The sequence below is a fragment of the Parasteatoda tepidariorum genome, chromosome 8, assembly GCF_043381705.1.
Source record: "Parasteatoda tepidariorum isolate YZ-2023 chromosome 8, CAS_Ptep_4.0, whole genome shotgun sequence".
Classification (NCBI taxonomy): domain Eukaryota; kingdom Metazoa; phylum Arthropoda; class Arachnida; order Araneae; family Theridiidae; genus Parasteatoda; species Parasteatoda tepidariorum.
Genome location: NC_092211.1, coordinates 42,795,708 through 42,812,764, shown reverse-complemented (window position 1 = coordinate 42,812,764; position 17,057 = coordinate 42,795,708). Strand labels below are relative to the sequence as shown.

Below are 17,057 nucleotides of genomic sequence, written 5' to 3'. Positions count from 1 at the left end.
TAATTTATATATATTTATATTATATAATATTATTATTATATAATATTATTAGTAGATAATATTTATAATGTATAATTTTTTTATTTTTTAACATATTTATTATGGTGAAATTGCATAAATGCACAAAATATTGAGTTAAACATAGAGTTTATTCTCATATTTACTGCTTCACTTATTCTGAATAAATGATCTATAAATAATTTAAATATATATGATACCTTTTTTTATATATTTATCCAAATATTTGTTTTAAAAATAACAAAATAAAATATCTTTTTCTGCACCGTATTCTAGACTGCCCCGTTATTGACGGTTTTAAATGCAAGTTTTTTTCAAAATTATTTAGACAGTGTATAGAATTCAAGTAATTATGCTAAACCATTGTCAATTTGACATTTACATTAAAAAGTTTAATCATTAAAGAAGTGCAGCATTAAAGTTTGGAAACTAATTTGTTATAAAAAATATACGTTACATTTTTATATAAATATATGTGTTTCAGAAAAAATAAATAAATGTTATTGTTCCTTTTCATTCTATTCTCTTACAAAAATTTTATTTCTAGAAATTACTTTGCACAAAGATTGAAGCATTCATTCTATTACTTTTTTCCCATTATTTAAACAAAATTACAAATATTTTCCTCTTTCTCAGTTGTACATTGATATGATCTTAAAATTATACTGCACATGCTCAGTACTGAGCTTAATTCATTACTTATTGCGCATGCGTTGTGGATGAGAATTGATTGAATGAATTGCCATAGATATTTCACTTCATCATCCGGAAATCACCGTGAGTTCATCCAGTTCATTGAAAACATTTCATTTTCTGATGAAATTCTTAGTTTGAAAATGGTTACACACATATAGAAAGAGTAGGAAGAAAATTACGTTCTTATCGTTCAATAGTGAGTAATATGGAACAGCAAAACATTACTAATATTTATTTATTAACAATTATTTGAATAAATCTTTGTTAATAAATGAATAAATATTATTAACGGAAAATCATTTATTGTAAGATACAGGATAAATATTTTTTCTCAAGGAAGATGTATTATTTACAAATAGTTATAATTAATATCATTGCTCATATTATTAATATTACTGCTCATATTTGAATTATAGTTCGTTTGACTTCTAAAATTTTCTTAAAGGTTATTTGTTGAGTTACAAGTTCTCCAGATCATGATTTTAAAACTTACGTTCGTTTAAAACTAAAAGTTTGAACATTTTTTTTAACTTACAAGGGTTGCTATATGTAAAATAGTTTTCCTCTTAAAGGTCATGTTTTAAAGCAGTTTTTTAAAATTTTATATAAATAAAGTTTATGAAATAAAATAAAGTTTTTATAAAATAAAGTTTTTCTCTTTATTTATGGATTATTAAGAAACATAGACACAGCAATCAAATCTGTTTAATTTTGCAGCAGTATAATTTTAAAATTATTCGCACAATTGCATTATACTGCATTGCGTCTTTAAATTAAAAAAAAATATATATATGAATTTTAATTTAAAATATATTTGGAGGCTGCTATCCATTTTAGCAAACTTGAAAATATTCTAAAATTTATTACATTTCATTTTTGCATTAACTTCAAAAGAATTTATTTATTTATTTTTTTGAATTAATATTTATGTCTATAAAAAACCTTTCAAGTAGGATATTTTATCAAACATTTTAATGAGGTGTTCTTTATCTTCTGAGTCCGGTTCAAAATGACAATGTTACGTATCTGAACTTTAGGAACCACAAATATTCAGCAAAATCAAATCGGATAAATGTTTTTCATTTAGAAATAATCGGTTCAATGTTAAACTATATAGATACCTTGACCTACAATATAGTGTAGATTTGCTGATGTGTTTAGTTAGAAATATCTTACGTTAAACAATGTCTCTCTTAGAGTTGGGTCATAATATTGTGTAATCGAGTTTAACATGGTTTAATAAGCACAATAACATGGGTAAATTTCGCACCTTATTTTGCTGAAAATTTAAATGATATTTTGTTTCAACGAGGCTCAACATTTCGAACAGTCTTTGATGTTGAGTTCTTTAAAAAGACCTCTCAAACGTCATTTCTACCCTGTTATGTGGATGCTCGAAAATTTACTGAAAAAAGTACAGGTACTCAACTTTTTACTGTAAGTTTAATATTCACCGTAATCATCAATGATAAAAAATTATGGTTTGGAAAGATATATCTTTAAAAAACGGGTGGCGTTTTAATGAATGAGAGGGAAACTATCACGGTTCTACCATGATCGGGTTGCCAATACTTTTTACTGTAAATTTAATATTATTGTAATTATTAATTTGCCGTGTCGTGATGTTTTATTGGATGAGAAGAAAGCTACCCTGGCCCTGTTCTACTATAGTCGGGGTGTTAATACTTTTTACTGTAAATACAATATTTATTAGTGGGTGGTCAGGACACCAGTACTTTTTACTTCAAATTCAGCATTCAATATTGTTATTTAAGGACAGAAAAGGGATGGTTTGAAAATTAGATAAAATACGTTTAGAAAAACTTGTCGTGACATTTAAGAGGATCATAAGAAGAAATTCAAAGGTCCCCGGCACTTTTACAATTTTCATTTTAAAATTATGGTAATATAACCAGCAGTTGCCTGCTCATCCAGTAAACCGTAAAGTTTATGATTAAGGACATTTGTTGCTTTTACGTTTTTGAAACCGCTTACTACTAGTTTGGTTATAAAACCATGAATACAAAACTATACAGTTTTTTAACCATTTACAACTAGCATGGTTTCGAAATAGTAAAAAGAAATTTAATTGGACATTGAACATAGGGTTTTTATTAGATAATGGGTATTGGAAAGTGCAGGACACAAATTGGGGAGTGCAGAACACTAGAAACTCCTCAAGTTTTGAAGGGCATGGAGGAAATATTGTGGTGTCAACGCTGGGATTCGAACCCCCGTTTTGTTGGTCATGAGATTGACAGATTAGCTTTTTGTACTCATCTGTAAGGAATTAAGTTGTTTCATTAGGTGGGCTTATTTGTTGCCATAAATTTCTGTCTGCTTACCCGTATTAAGTGAAAGCAGTTAATAAACAGTTTTTTTCATAGTTAACAGTTTGAATATCATCTTATTCATGGGTATTTGACTGTTTTATTTGAATGTGGTAAAATAAAAATTAATTTGTTATTTAGCCATTCGAAAAATTTCGTACTGTGTGTAATACTATTTCCACAAACTTTACAATGAAAGTTTGATCATAGTGTAGTAGCAATATTTTACAATAACACTTACTTCAAAAGGTTTATACATTTTTTAAAGTGTAGAATGATTAGATAAGAATAAAATTTGCTCCAAAAATTTCATTATTTTTTCTTTGGAGAATTACTTATCCATAAAGAGAGAAATCACTCTTGCATCCAATAAGAAAAAAGAAATGATGGATTTGCAAAAGTGTCTGCCCTGACAATGAAAAATAAAAGTTTGAAGTCATCGCTCGAGCAACCAAAACAGTCGACCTATATAAGCAATCTACTCTCTCACTCACTTGGTGACCTAATCAACAAAATCTCTTGTTACCGCATGCCTGCTTTTTCAATTGTCTTACTGAGACACTCTCGAGAAAGAAGAAAAATATTCTAAAGAGGGGTCAGTCTTCCTTTTGAAACAGGTTTCTTGAATCGTTTTTTAACTTATTCCGTTACAAAAAAGTTTTCTGTTGCTTCAAGATGGTTTTCATCTGTAGCCAAAAATAGCGTTTTGTCTTCTTACTTTTTTATTGTTCGATAAATCTGGATCATATAATCTGAATTCATTTGAAAAGTCTTTGACCATGAATCGGCTCAGAGATAGTTTTCAGAGAATGTTATAAATATATGCGTAGTTTTTTTCTTTTTCTTCGAAGTTTTGTTATACGCTGTTAGAAATTCTGTTGCGGGGTTCAACTCTAATATCATTTGTATTTGTTTCAACCTTAATGTGGTACGAAGTCTAAGTTTATAATTGTGTAAACTGATCTTGATTACACGATAATGTGGTTCAACATAAAAGGAATTGTGGTTCAATTTAGCAACTCTTAATAAGGTTGCGGCAAGTTTTCTCTATATTACGGACAAAAGCACTGATTTTTTCCGGAGTGAATTAAAAAAAGTCGCAATCTACTATTATTTTTAAAAAAAGGAAGAATATATTGAAGGATATTTTTAATAAAAAAATTACATGTTATAAGAATAAGATTATTTTTGAACTTGCATTTTTTTGAAGAAAAAAAAAAGTAAATATTTTAGAAACTTGGGGAACAAAGTGGATATCTTTGCTGAAATACAATAAAGTTACACAAATGTACAAAGGAAAAAAATTCTGATAAAATTACCATACTATCCGGTAATGACATTTATGGTTGAAAAAACAACATAATTCTGGTTAATGAAACCAAAGTATACGGTAAAGCCATTCGTTTGATAATTTTTCGGTTACGATGGCAACGGTTTATCAGAAATCTTTAAAATATATAATTATTTTTTTGCCAAACATTTAGTAAAAAATACAGAACTGAAAAGGAAATATAAACAAACAAATGTTTTTTTTTTTGCCATACTCTAAGGTAGGATATAATTACGAGGTTTCACTAGAATTACTGATTTTTATCACAGATTATAAAATTATATTTCATAGTTAATTATTGAGACTATGCATCTTACTCAAAAATGCGTATATACTGTTTTCCTCCTGTCACTGTACTCAATAATGAGTATGTGGAGTTTCCAAATTTAACTACATTTGGTGTTCAGGAGTTATTTTGATGCATTTTTGCACAATTTTGAGAAACCCGTTTTTACAGTATGTTTTTAAAATTAATTCAGTTGACAATTCGTGGCAATGGACGATTAACTAATTATAAAACCATTTTTATTAAAACGGTTGTTTTTTTCAGCTCCGATTTGCCAGAGTTTGTTTAGACATGATTTTTAATGCTGTACACTCAAATTATTATCGATTACACTAATTAAAGTATTTAGTATTGCAATTTATTAATATAAATAAATGTTTTTAAAATATATTAAATTAAATTTTACGATTTATTAATTTAAAAAAAATAATTTTTAAATTCTTTTTAAAGTAAATAGTTATATTTTTTAAAATATGTACTTAAAATAATGTAATATTTTTCTTTCCTTCATTTTTTATTTCATGAATTGTTTTCCAAAGTTTTAAAAATGAGAAGACATCAAATATAATTTTGACTATAGATGGCTGAAAATTCCTTCTAAATTTTCCAAAATATTCAATAATTCCTATTAATGTTTCACCCACGCACATATATTTAGATTTTATATTTAGATTATATATTTAAATATTAAAGTAACGCGAAACTTTTAATGTTAGAAGTCAAATAATTTCTAATTTACTTCATTTCAGCACTTCTAAATCTCATAAAATGTTTTAGTAGTAATATGACGCAAGAAAAAAAAATAATATCAGATAAAATGTGGGAGTTTTATAAATTCACCTACACTTTCTTTTAAATCTTGCAAGATTGCTTTATATTTCGTAATTGTCGTAGATAAACTTGAAGGTTGACGACCTTAATCCAAAAAAAAAATGTTCTTGTTTAAATATCTCATTCAAAATGTCAAAATTAATAAAACAAAACTTTTTGTCCTTTAAATTCATTCAAAAAATGAAAGCAGACAAATAGAATATTAATAGATATTTAGAAATCTAATTATAAGTAAAAAAATCATGCATTAAATAATTAAATAAATAAATTAAAGTATATAATATGTAATCCGGTTAGTAAAGAAATATTAGTAAATTTCTTGTGATAAATGATGTAAGTAAAGAAAAATAAGTAAATTTCTTGTGATGAATGATGTAAGTAAAGAAATATAAGTAAATTTCTTGTGATAAATGATGAAGTAAAGAAATATAAGCAAATTTCTTGCGATAAATGATGTTTTTGCATCAAGAGAAAATTTAAATGCAAATTTATCACTTACTAATTCAATATAATATTTATTTGTCAAAACTAATAATAATTTGAAGAAAATGATTATAATTATTCGTAGTATTAATAAAAATTATACTACATGCAAATTAGAACAGATATTTCAAAATCAGACTGCATGTGAAATAAAATTACCTATTATAAATTACGCGAAAAGAGAAATGAAAAAATATAATAAAATTTCTTGAGATTAATAGCCTTTTTTCTTTTAGAGAAATTTGTAACAAAATCTAATATTAACTATTATAATTGTTGTTGATTTCAATTGGGAAAATTAATAATAAGTGTATTTATTAAAGTTCCTGATTTTATTTGAACAGTTTTAAATTAATGTAATTAATAAATTCTTAATAACAAAATTTCATGTGATAAATTGCATTTTATATTACATATCTAAGTATAACGAAGCTATATAGTCTATTATTGGTTTATTAGGAAGATTTGTATATAAATATAACTGTTTTCTTTAAAGCATCGTTTCAACATTTTTCTGTAATTTTAGTAATTGCTTTAAGCCGTTACCTTTATTTTATTTTGTAAACTAAATTCTTCTTCCTGAATTGAATAAAAAATTTAGATACATTAAAATACTTATAAATTTCATTTATACATACACGAGTAATCATTTATCAAAATGAATGAAATGTGAAAAATACATTATTTTCTACTCTTTACTGAAAACAATTCCTTTTTATTAAGAGGATTCTAATTTAATAAATATTTATTCTTTAATGCAAAAGGGGACACCGGTGTCCCCTTTTATATATTTTTTCTGACTTACTAATTACAAGAAAAACTATATTTTTGTGCTTTTTAATTATAAGTAGCAGTCTAATAGTTACTAAAAAATCCTTTAGATTATCGGAATTTATATTTGTACTAAAATATAAAATGCGAGAAACGTAATTTGAAATTTTTTTTTCTTCATCAATACTCAAAAATTTATCTATAATTCATTTCATAAATGAGGGAAATTTCAATAATAAATTATTATATTTCTCTTAGATCTACATAAATGCAGATAAGTGCAAATTTGAAATATCATTGTTTGGGAGTGAGCCGTGTTTGAAAATTTTACTTTTAACGCAGAAAAAGACACCGGTGTTTCATGCTGTTTTTCATAACCGTAAATTATTAAAATGCTGTATACAATATTTTAAATTTATTTTGGCTTAAAGAAATACAAAATAATTAAAAAAGTATGAAAAATAGGTTTAATAAAAATTCTGCGTCAGAGGGCTAAGCTGACATCCTTTTTAACCGTGTAATTTTCTTAATTTTTATATAACATAAAAAGGTATATAATTAACCTCAATGAAGAAGTGACTAAGAGATAAGAATGAATTTTCATCTAACGGGATGTAGTTTAGTTTTCTCCCTTTCTCTTTCCATCATCTCCAGCTTCCTTGAACAGCGCCACCTAACGGTGCGTCTAGGAAGGACTTGCATTATGATTCGTAGAGGTCAACAACCGCTGACTGAGTCTCTCACACGAGAAAGAGACAAGGTTGCCAGGTGAGATACTTTATCTCCTTGTAATCGTAATATTGTGGCGACATAGAATTTGAGTGGTTCTTGACCCCGAGGAATATCAGAAATAAAAAAATGGACACTTTTTGAGAAAGGAAATATTCATTTTTCTTTTTTGTTACATTTAATCATCGTTATGGTTTCATTGCACCCTTTTTATCAGCGATTTGAAATGATAAGCTGTATCTTGACAAAATTATGCAGTTTTTTTTAAAGTAGTTGAAGCTGATTCAATAGTGTCGCATGTTTCATCGAATTACAATTAAAACGTCACCTTTCAACGCTCTAGAAGTACACTGTAAGTGTTTGTTTGGATGATTTCGTCTGGATAAAATCTTATGTATTTTAAGCATCACCAAAACATGCATAAATTATTATTTATATTTTTTATTAATAGTGCTGTTAACAAAAAATTCTTTCGTATTAAAATAATAGTGAATTTCATTTATATTTTAAGAGCATGTAATTAAAATAATATTTCAATGTAGTAATTAAAAAAAAGTAAGCTGTATTGCTAATATGTTTTCAGTTTACATTGAAAAAGTTTATATTCAGTCGTAATCCAATAAAACATTGGACACGCTCAAGTAATTAGCAGTGAATTTCTTTCAATTACGCTACGATATTAGGAAATTAATATTTATATGCAAAAAAATTGTGCATAATTGTTTATATATTGCCTGCAAAGGCCTGTGTTATTGTTCTATATATAATCGTGATTTCCGAATTTAGTCAATTATGTTTGAATTTTTAATAGTTTACAACTGCAAACAACTATGTCAGTAAAATATGAACATGATAATTGTAACTAATTACAATAAAAATTCAACTCTTCAGCTAAATTTTCAATGAATGTAAGTATAGCTGCTGATTTGTTTTTACAAAAATACAGGTATTTTTAACATTTCAAGTATAAAACGAGTACTTACACAGTACAACTTACTTTCCTTGTAATATTCCTGTGCTATTAAACTATTAATAGCTAATAAAATTAGCGTTAGCTTATCAATAAAATCTATTATTACTATCATTATTATTGTTTCTGAACTATTGAAAATAAAAAGAACATTTTAAGATTTCATTGTTTATAATTTCAAGCAAAATATCTGACAAAAAAAAAGACCTAGATAAACATACTTACATATGGGACAACCAGTATACATATAAATTTTATTATAGTTATCATTATGCTTATTATTATTTATAAACAGAGGTTTGTTGACGATTTTATCAAAAATGATATCATGTAAAATATTTGACGGCAGACTTAGATCAATATAATTACATATGTGACATCCAGCTTATAAAAATATTTTACTACAATTAGTATTATACTTATTATTTATAAACAGAGGTTTTCTAACTAGATTGGTTTATCGTAAAATTTCTGTCAACGGCAAACCAGTCCAATATTATTTAATGTGCGATACTCTAGCTTATTAAAAAATTTTATTTATTAAAATAGGTTACTGAAAATAGATTTTTTGAACCTTTAATAGATTATGATTTTACATATAATTAATGTTAATGGTATACCCGACCAGTAAAAAAACAAGATGAAAAGTAACCGCTTAATTCTAATCGATGAAAAGCCACCGTTCGCAATGAATCAGAAGTCTCAAGTTTGGGGACGACTTAGCCCCTATTGGCGCAAACTCAAACTCGCCAAGAGAACTCTATCTAGTGTGGTGTAACCCTAGTGTGTTTCGGGAAAAGGGAAAAAAAAACTTTACATTTTCGTGGGGAGGTGGTGATCGAGTAGTAGAAAGATGCCGTTCGCTTTCTAACTGTACACTCCAACCCGCTAGCACATGGCTGGATAGAAAGGATCACAAAACCGGACTAGTGTTGTGTGGATTTTTTTTATTCTTTATTTGTGGATGCGTGGCCGTGGATTAAAAGGTATGCGGACACAATACCGGACAGCGGTAGAGAAGTGTGTGTCAGGAGGTTTGGAGGTGGCCTTACAGCATCGCCTTGTGGCTGTAGGGTTACGACGGCACAGGATGCACGTTTTTATCAGGTCAGTGAACAGTTTTGCTATCATTTGGAATGGAAAGTTTTATCAGTTGAGAGAATGCCTATTTTGCTGTTTCATTTCTTTATACTATTTTTTTTTATATAATTAAGCTTGTATGGAAATATATAATAAATATTTTGCAAGTTAATAGTATTTTTCGTACTATGTAAATAAGTTTGATGCTAACAATATTTTTTTTGAAATTGAAATTAATTGTTTGGGTTTATCATGTGACTATTCTAGGCACTTGTTATAACTATTTGTTTTGATTAAAATATAAATATGTTTCACTTATTTAAAAGAATATTTATGACTCTATAGATTTTGATTAAATTTTAAAGTTAATATTTTATACTGCTTGAATAAGGGATACTTAAAAACGGTCGTCACCCAAATTTTTTCGAAAGAACGTTAGTTAATGTTTTACTAATAAGACTATATAATTTTATGCATAAAGCGGACTGTGATAAATATAATATCTATGCTACATACATTAGGTTTTTTTAATTTTAATTTTTATAGTTGACTTTATAATCTAATCATTTTCAATATTACAAATTGCAAAAATACTCAAATGATCGTGACTGTTTTATAATTACGAGTAAATTGAATTAAAATAATTACTACAACAATTTGTTATATGTTTATAGATGAACACTAATAAAGTTAGAGTAATTAAAAAATAGTAAAATTGAATTCTATATTCTTTCTACTTTTTTGTATTCTGTCATTATAAAGTTATTTTAATTTTTTTAAAGAGTTCATACTATGTATGATTGTATAGCTAAAAATAACACACATATCCTGTTTATAAATAAGCGAAACAAATACTATAAGAGTTCATAAAATATTTTAAAATTACATTTTTAAAGCAATATTGATCGTCTTATTTCATTTGCGGTATTGATGTATTGATCTATTCAACTATATTTTTCACATTTTTGAAAAAGATACATAAAATAAAATAAAAAATTTTGTGAAGTAAAACTAGAAAATTTGCAAATATCGATCATGTACTATTTTGGCACTGTGCTGATTATCGATGTCGACACAGTACCGTGTGGTGTGTGATGTGATATACACCAGACTCACTAGGGTTCAACGATCTTCAAAATGGCCTCCGCTAGACAGTATAGAAGGGTCGTGTGTACGCGCCTGGTGGGGAGGGACCGATTTTCGTAGATCCTCCCTTTAAACATACATAATCAGTATAATCTTCGCGATTTTTATTTGCCTTTGCTTATAAAGTTCTATTTTTGAATAAAAGAATAAATTAGTTTAATTAAGTCAGTTAAATTGATATGATAATTAAAATCCCTTGTATAGTTTTTACACCAAAGAGATATAAACACATTTTTTATCTGAAAATTAGATGATATGGTAAATAAAGGAAAGAAAAAGTATTTTTAAAAAAGTTATATTTTTAAAATTTTTATAAAAACTTGTAAAAAAAAACAGTTTACGCATTACTAAGATATTCTTTTCACAAATATACTTTCTGAAAAAATAATTGTTACTTTAACTGAAATATAAATGCATCACTAAAATATTCCTTTCACTAAATATTATTCTTTAAAAAATCACTGAATACATAACTAAAATATAAATTCATCGCTAAAATATTCATTTTACTAATTATACATTCTTAAAAAGTACGTCACTAAAATATTCTTATTGTATTTTCTTTTGCTTCAAAAGTAATTACTAATCATTTTAATAATAAAATTAATTTCTAACTTTTATTTTTGAACAGAAATATGGAAATTTTTTGATTTGCATATTTTATTTAAATGAAATAATTGCAGCTGTAATAAATTCATTGTCTAAATACTTTTCTTAAGTAATAGAAATATTAAAATTTTTTGTTGGTTAATTTTTATTTTAAGTATAAATACTTTTGTTCTCATGTATTTAAACAATGGGCGTATTGTAAAAAAGATAAAAAAATAAATTTTGCACTATTTTATTACTGACAATATTTATGCCTGAAAGTGTAACGATTATTACTTACACTATGTAATGAATTATTAACATTTAGACCAATTATTTTGTTATTTTTGAAAGTAACTTTATTAAAAATAATTTTGAATGATTTTTGTTCTTAAGTTTATTTATTGTGTTTATTTTTTTTAAATTTATGAATGGAATGTATCAAAGATAATATCGTTCATTGAAATAACTAAACATTTTATTTGAATTATAACTACAAACTAAAATGCATACTGCAGTACTTGCTACTGTGTTTTAAAATGTATATAAAATATATACTTTGGAAAAAAAAGGCTGTTTCATCACTTTATGTTTGTTATCTATAAATATTATCAAAGTTTTCTTAAAATGGCATTTCGAATGTTAATGGTTTGTTTCATGAATAAAAGCGATCATTCAACAACAAAATTATAACATTTTCGATACTTTAAAATAAAATAATAGCTTTGATACTTTTTCTATTTAAGCAGAATACCATACAAATTATTGCATTCCTTAAAAATGTATATTTATTGTTCTTAAGCAAATAAATTTAAAGTTGTTTTAAAATAGTATGTGATTTGAAATGATCAGCAATACAAATTTTTGTTTTTAAAATATTATATATAATTTTTTAAATATTCGGATCAGCAATACAAATAATCTGATAGTGAAGTATTTATACCAATATTGTTAACGATTTATTGACTATATAACTACCATATTGTCATAAACTTGTACACCAAAGAGTTCAGAGTAATGTTTTGTTTCATTAACAAATAATAATTTGAAATAAGAAACAGAAGATTAATCTTTTTAAGCAAACGATTTTACAAATGTCTGGAATCGTTTTCAATTAAATTTATTTTCTTAAAAATACAGAACAAAATGATATCATATTTAGCTTAATTGAGGAACTTTAAAATATTAATAGGAAGATAATATTTTAAGCAAATGATTCCGTAACGATTTGAAAATCATTGCCTTTTTTAAAATTTCAGATTCTTTCCTTTAATTTTGTGTATATGAATACAAAATCATGACCACACATTTTGCAAACAAGTTCATTAATTTAATAACATTTACACGTTTATCTAGTTGGAAACAATAACTTTAAAATATGAAAAAAGTTTGAAGAAAACAATTCCATAAGCTTTAAAATGCTTTTAAAATTGGAAAAAAAAGTAGAGTTGAACATCAAAAACTTTTTCATGCTTTTAAAATCGTTTGCATATGCATTAAAATAGTTTTCCAATAAGAAAATGGCAACCGATTTTGTCTGATAATTTATATGTGACTTTTCAAAAAATATTATTTTTGCTAAAAATTAAAGCATGCTAGTACTTTTCGAAATTTCGTATTTCTTATTTGCAAATTCCATAACCTCCTGTCCTCACGTGAAATCCATTTTGCAAAATTCCGCTAGTTTGTTTCTTCTCCAGAAGAGGAGATATTGATTTTCTCGGAATCATCTCCATCTTCCTCCGTAGGAGTAACTCTCTCTCTCTTTTGCTTGCTATCCAGATGATGAAAGAAGCAAAAAAGGAAAATATTAGTTATAAAATAAATAAATGCAAGATGTTTTAATTTAAACTTTGTATTACTTTGTATCTTAATAAAGGCAATTTGTAGCAAAATAAAAGTGACTATTGAAAGAATGTAAATATTGAATAGATTTTTTTTTTAATGTAAAGTAAATGGAAATTTAAGTAGTTTTTAATCTTAACGTAATTATTTTTAACTCTACATAGCTAATTGTTATTAAATATTGAATTTTATGTAACTCATGCAGAACTTTGTTCTCATTAGGTTGTATATTTTAATTAAGTAAATTAAAACGTTTTATTTTGATTTTATTGTATTAAATTATGTATATAAAGACGTTTTTAATTTCGAATAAAGTTGGTATTGACGTTTGAGTTTTGTATTGTAATATTTATGTAATGTTTTAAAAATGTAGAAAATGAAAACACTAAACAATGCCTGTAATTTTAGTTATTGTGAATTTTATAAAAACTATCAAACTTCAAACAAAAAAAAAACAGGTATTACAAAAAGTTAGAGATTGAGAAAAAGTTATTTATCTTCAGTTACCGATTTGTATTTGTTAAATTAAATACTAAAAAATATTATAGTTAATGAAAATTAAAATAAATTATACTCTCTACAAATACGCACGAAATATTTTTAAGTTTAAATAAGTTCCAAAATATTTATGAAGTATTTCCATTTTTTTTAATTTTTAAAGCATTATTCTAGTTTTAGTATAAATAAATCTCTGTAACTATCGATATTGTTTTTATCGTTACTATCAATCGTTAGTTTTTTTTTCGTATTTTAATTAAGATACGTAATCTTACGATAGCTGATATTTTCTTTTCAAATTAATAGCTTTATAAGATTTCTGAACAATTGCTTAACATTAGTTTTTAAGAAATTGATATTTACTTAAACAAAGTAAGGAATGAACTTAAACTGGTATTTTTTGCATGTTTTAAAAAATTGTACGAATGCATAAAAATAGTGATGCTGTATGATAAAACGATAAAAAAAGTAAAAAATCATGATTTTTAATGATAAGAACAAAATACATTACGGTTATGATTCATAATTTGGAGCAAAGCTCAGAATCAGCGCCAGATAACAATTAGATGTTTGTTTCACTGAATCATTATTAGTTCAAAGTTTTTATTTTACATATTTTATTTATGTTGAGGTATGCTTCTTGGTGAGAAATAAATTAAAATGCATTACAAATCATTTTGTATTTCATCTCTATATGGTTTTAAAATGAAGGTTTTTTTCAGTAGCTGTTTTTCTGATATTGGGAAAAATCTTCATATCATTTTCAGAATTTGTTAAAACAAGCTCTTGTTTTTGTGATTTTTAAAAAAAATCACATAAATTAGTGGTTCACTCAGAATTTTCTTTAAAAAACTCCTGTTTTGTGAAAAACTACTCATATAATATTTTGAACATAAAATTATTGTAGAATCAGTTTCTTTTTTTTTTAAAAGTGGTGAAATTAGTGGGAAAAAAACTAAGATTTTCCAAGAGTTGTAGTTTAAAAATTATGAATTGCAGACCTCTTGAGTCCATTTTCAAAAGAAACATTTTTTAATAGGCCTATTTGTGAAATGAAAAATATTGTAAAGTGTCTATTTGTATGATGAACTACTTTAGGAAAAATACGTTTTTATGATAAAATAATCTATGAATTAACCATTCTCATTAAAAAAAATTGAATGGTCTGCTAAGTAACACGAATTTCTCTTAAAATGATCCCTGATAATTAAATTTTTACTTTTTTTAATATCCTTTAATAAAAAGACACATTCATGCATAAAGGTATTTTTTATGTCCTAACATTTTTGAAATGTTACTTTGCGTAAATATGAGGAATTTGTTTGTCATATTGTAAATTATCTTACAATGAAATAATGGAAGTTGCAAAAACACTCATCTTATCAGATAAGCATAGACATTGTTACACAAATAGGAAAAATGTATAAATACATTTGTATGTTAAAGTTTTTATGCTTTTATTCTTCAAATAGGTAAACAATAAATTTGTGGTTACGATAAACTATTAGGTGCAAAGAAAATGACCGATTCTTCAAATGAAATCGGCACGGTTTTTGAAATTTAAAAGAAGTGTAATTAATGAAAAATCAATGCCATAAAATTATTTATGTTATAAAAATTGATGATAAATTTATGAAGGAATCAAAACTAGCAAAGCAAAGAATTATATTTTTTATTCTTCTAAAATTTGAACGAAAAAAATGTATTAATTAAATTTCTCTGAGTATAATTTTGAATTTTTGATAATTATGTAATGCATGGTAAAAAAAAGTGGTTCGTGCAATTTTAAAGTGTATGAAAATTATTTATTTTATGAAAATAGTCCAAGTGGATATTTATTTCGTATGTGAACTATATTCATTTGCTTAAATATTTTTTAAAAATTTCCTTAATATTTTCATGCTATTTCTTTGAATATAAAGATTAACTCAATAAGCATCGGCATTGACACTATTTTAACACATTATTCATATTAAGTATTCAACAGTTTACTGAACATTTATATACTGTAAGCCAAAAAAACGGCCCACCCTGAATAACTTTAGATGTAATGATCGAATCATCACTTTCTAGGGCTCCATGTTTCGAGGGTTAAACCTCAAAAATGCAAATTATAATTAGTGCAGATAGTATTTTAAGTTACGAAATCAGAAACAAAACATACTTTCTCTGATTTTTCTCCGTGCTTTTTTTTCTATGAATTTGAATTTTTGACCCCCCTTCCCAAATTTCGAAAATAGCCGCAATCTGGGAAATACGGTCCTAATAGTTTGATCAAGAGAGCAATCCAAAGTTTGGACCACCTAATGTTTATTTTAATTTTCGCGCATTTTCCCATATCTCGAGAAATTTATAAGCGAATTGAAACATTTTGGCACACAACTGTAAAATTCATTTATCCAAAAATAATTCCATGCAAAAATAACTTTGAGTTAATATATACCATTTTTTTATTCATTTAATAACAGTCGATGAACTCTTGAATGGTATGGTATTTAAATTTGTACACAATTTTAAAGTACCTAATTTTACATGGCAAAATACAAAATTTGAACAAAATCGGTTGAATAGTTTCTGAGAAATCGAATTATAAATATACGGCTTTTTTAAAATTCGCTATATCAGGAATTATTTAACCTATTTCACTCAAATTTTGCATTTTGCCATGCAAATACTTTAAAAATACTTTTAAATTACGTAAAAAATTATATACCTTACAATTTAAATTTTTTTCGAATATTACAAAATAAAATAATAAATATTTACTAAAATTTATTTTTTCATGGATTTATCTTTGGCTAGATGAAATTTATAATTGTGTGCAAAGATTATTCAATTCGCTTACAAATTTCTCTAGTTACAGCAAAATAACGAGAAAGTAAGATTAACATTAAGGGGTCCAAATTTTGGATCACTCTCCTGACCTAACTATTGGGATCACATTTCTCAGATTACGGCTACCCCCATATATTGGGGATCAAGAATCCAAATCCGTCGCCAAGAAGGTATGTTTATTCAGAGAATTACGTTTTTGTGTCCGTTTTTGTGTATTAGTATCCTGTATATGTAATTGTTCTTTATATGTAATGTCCAACTAAATAACGTTGCATCACAAAGTTATGCCCTTTTTGAATAAATTTTTTTTCATTACTTATTTATTTTTTGTTATTGGAAAATAAATTTACTAAGACAAACCTTTGCTTTATTGTACCTTGAAATTTTACTGACTAAATGACGCTTTTGGGGTATTTAGCTGATATGCAAGTTCTTTTGTTTTGACGCAAGCAGACGATCTAAAATAGAAACAGTCTTCAAACACCCCAAGCACAATACTAGATTTTAATTTCGACCCTGCTTGGGATCTTATTTATAACTTAGAACAAATTAGAAATTCTTTAAAGGTGGTGATAAAAAAAATTCGATTAAAAAAAAGAGTGCGAAGAGAAACAGCAATAA

The 17,057-nt window shown here is 25.8% G+C and overlaps 1 protein-coding gene across 1 annotated transcript in view; it reads left to right on the top strand.

Moving 5' to 3' along the window:
* The window catches only part of LOC107447387 (hormone receptor 4), a gene marked incomplete in the record, with an annotated part of 162,733 nt that overhangs the window by 91,705 nt on the left and 53,971 nt on the right, over positions 1 to 17,057 (top strand).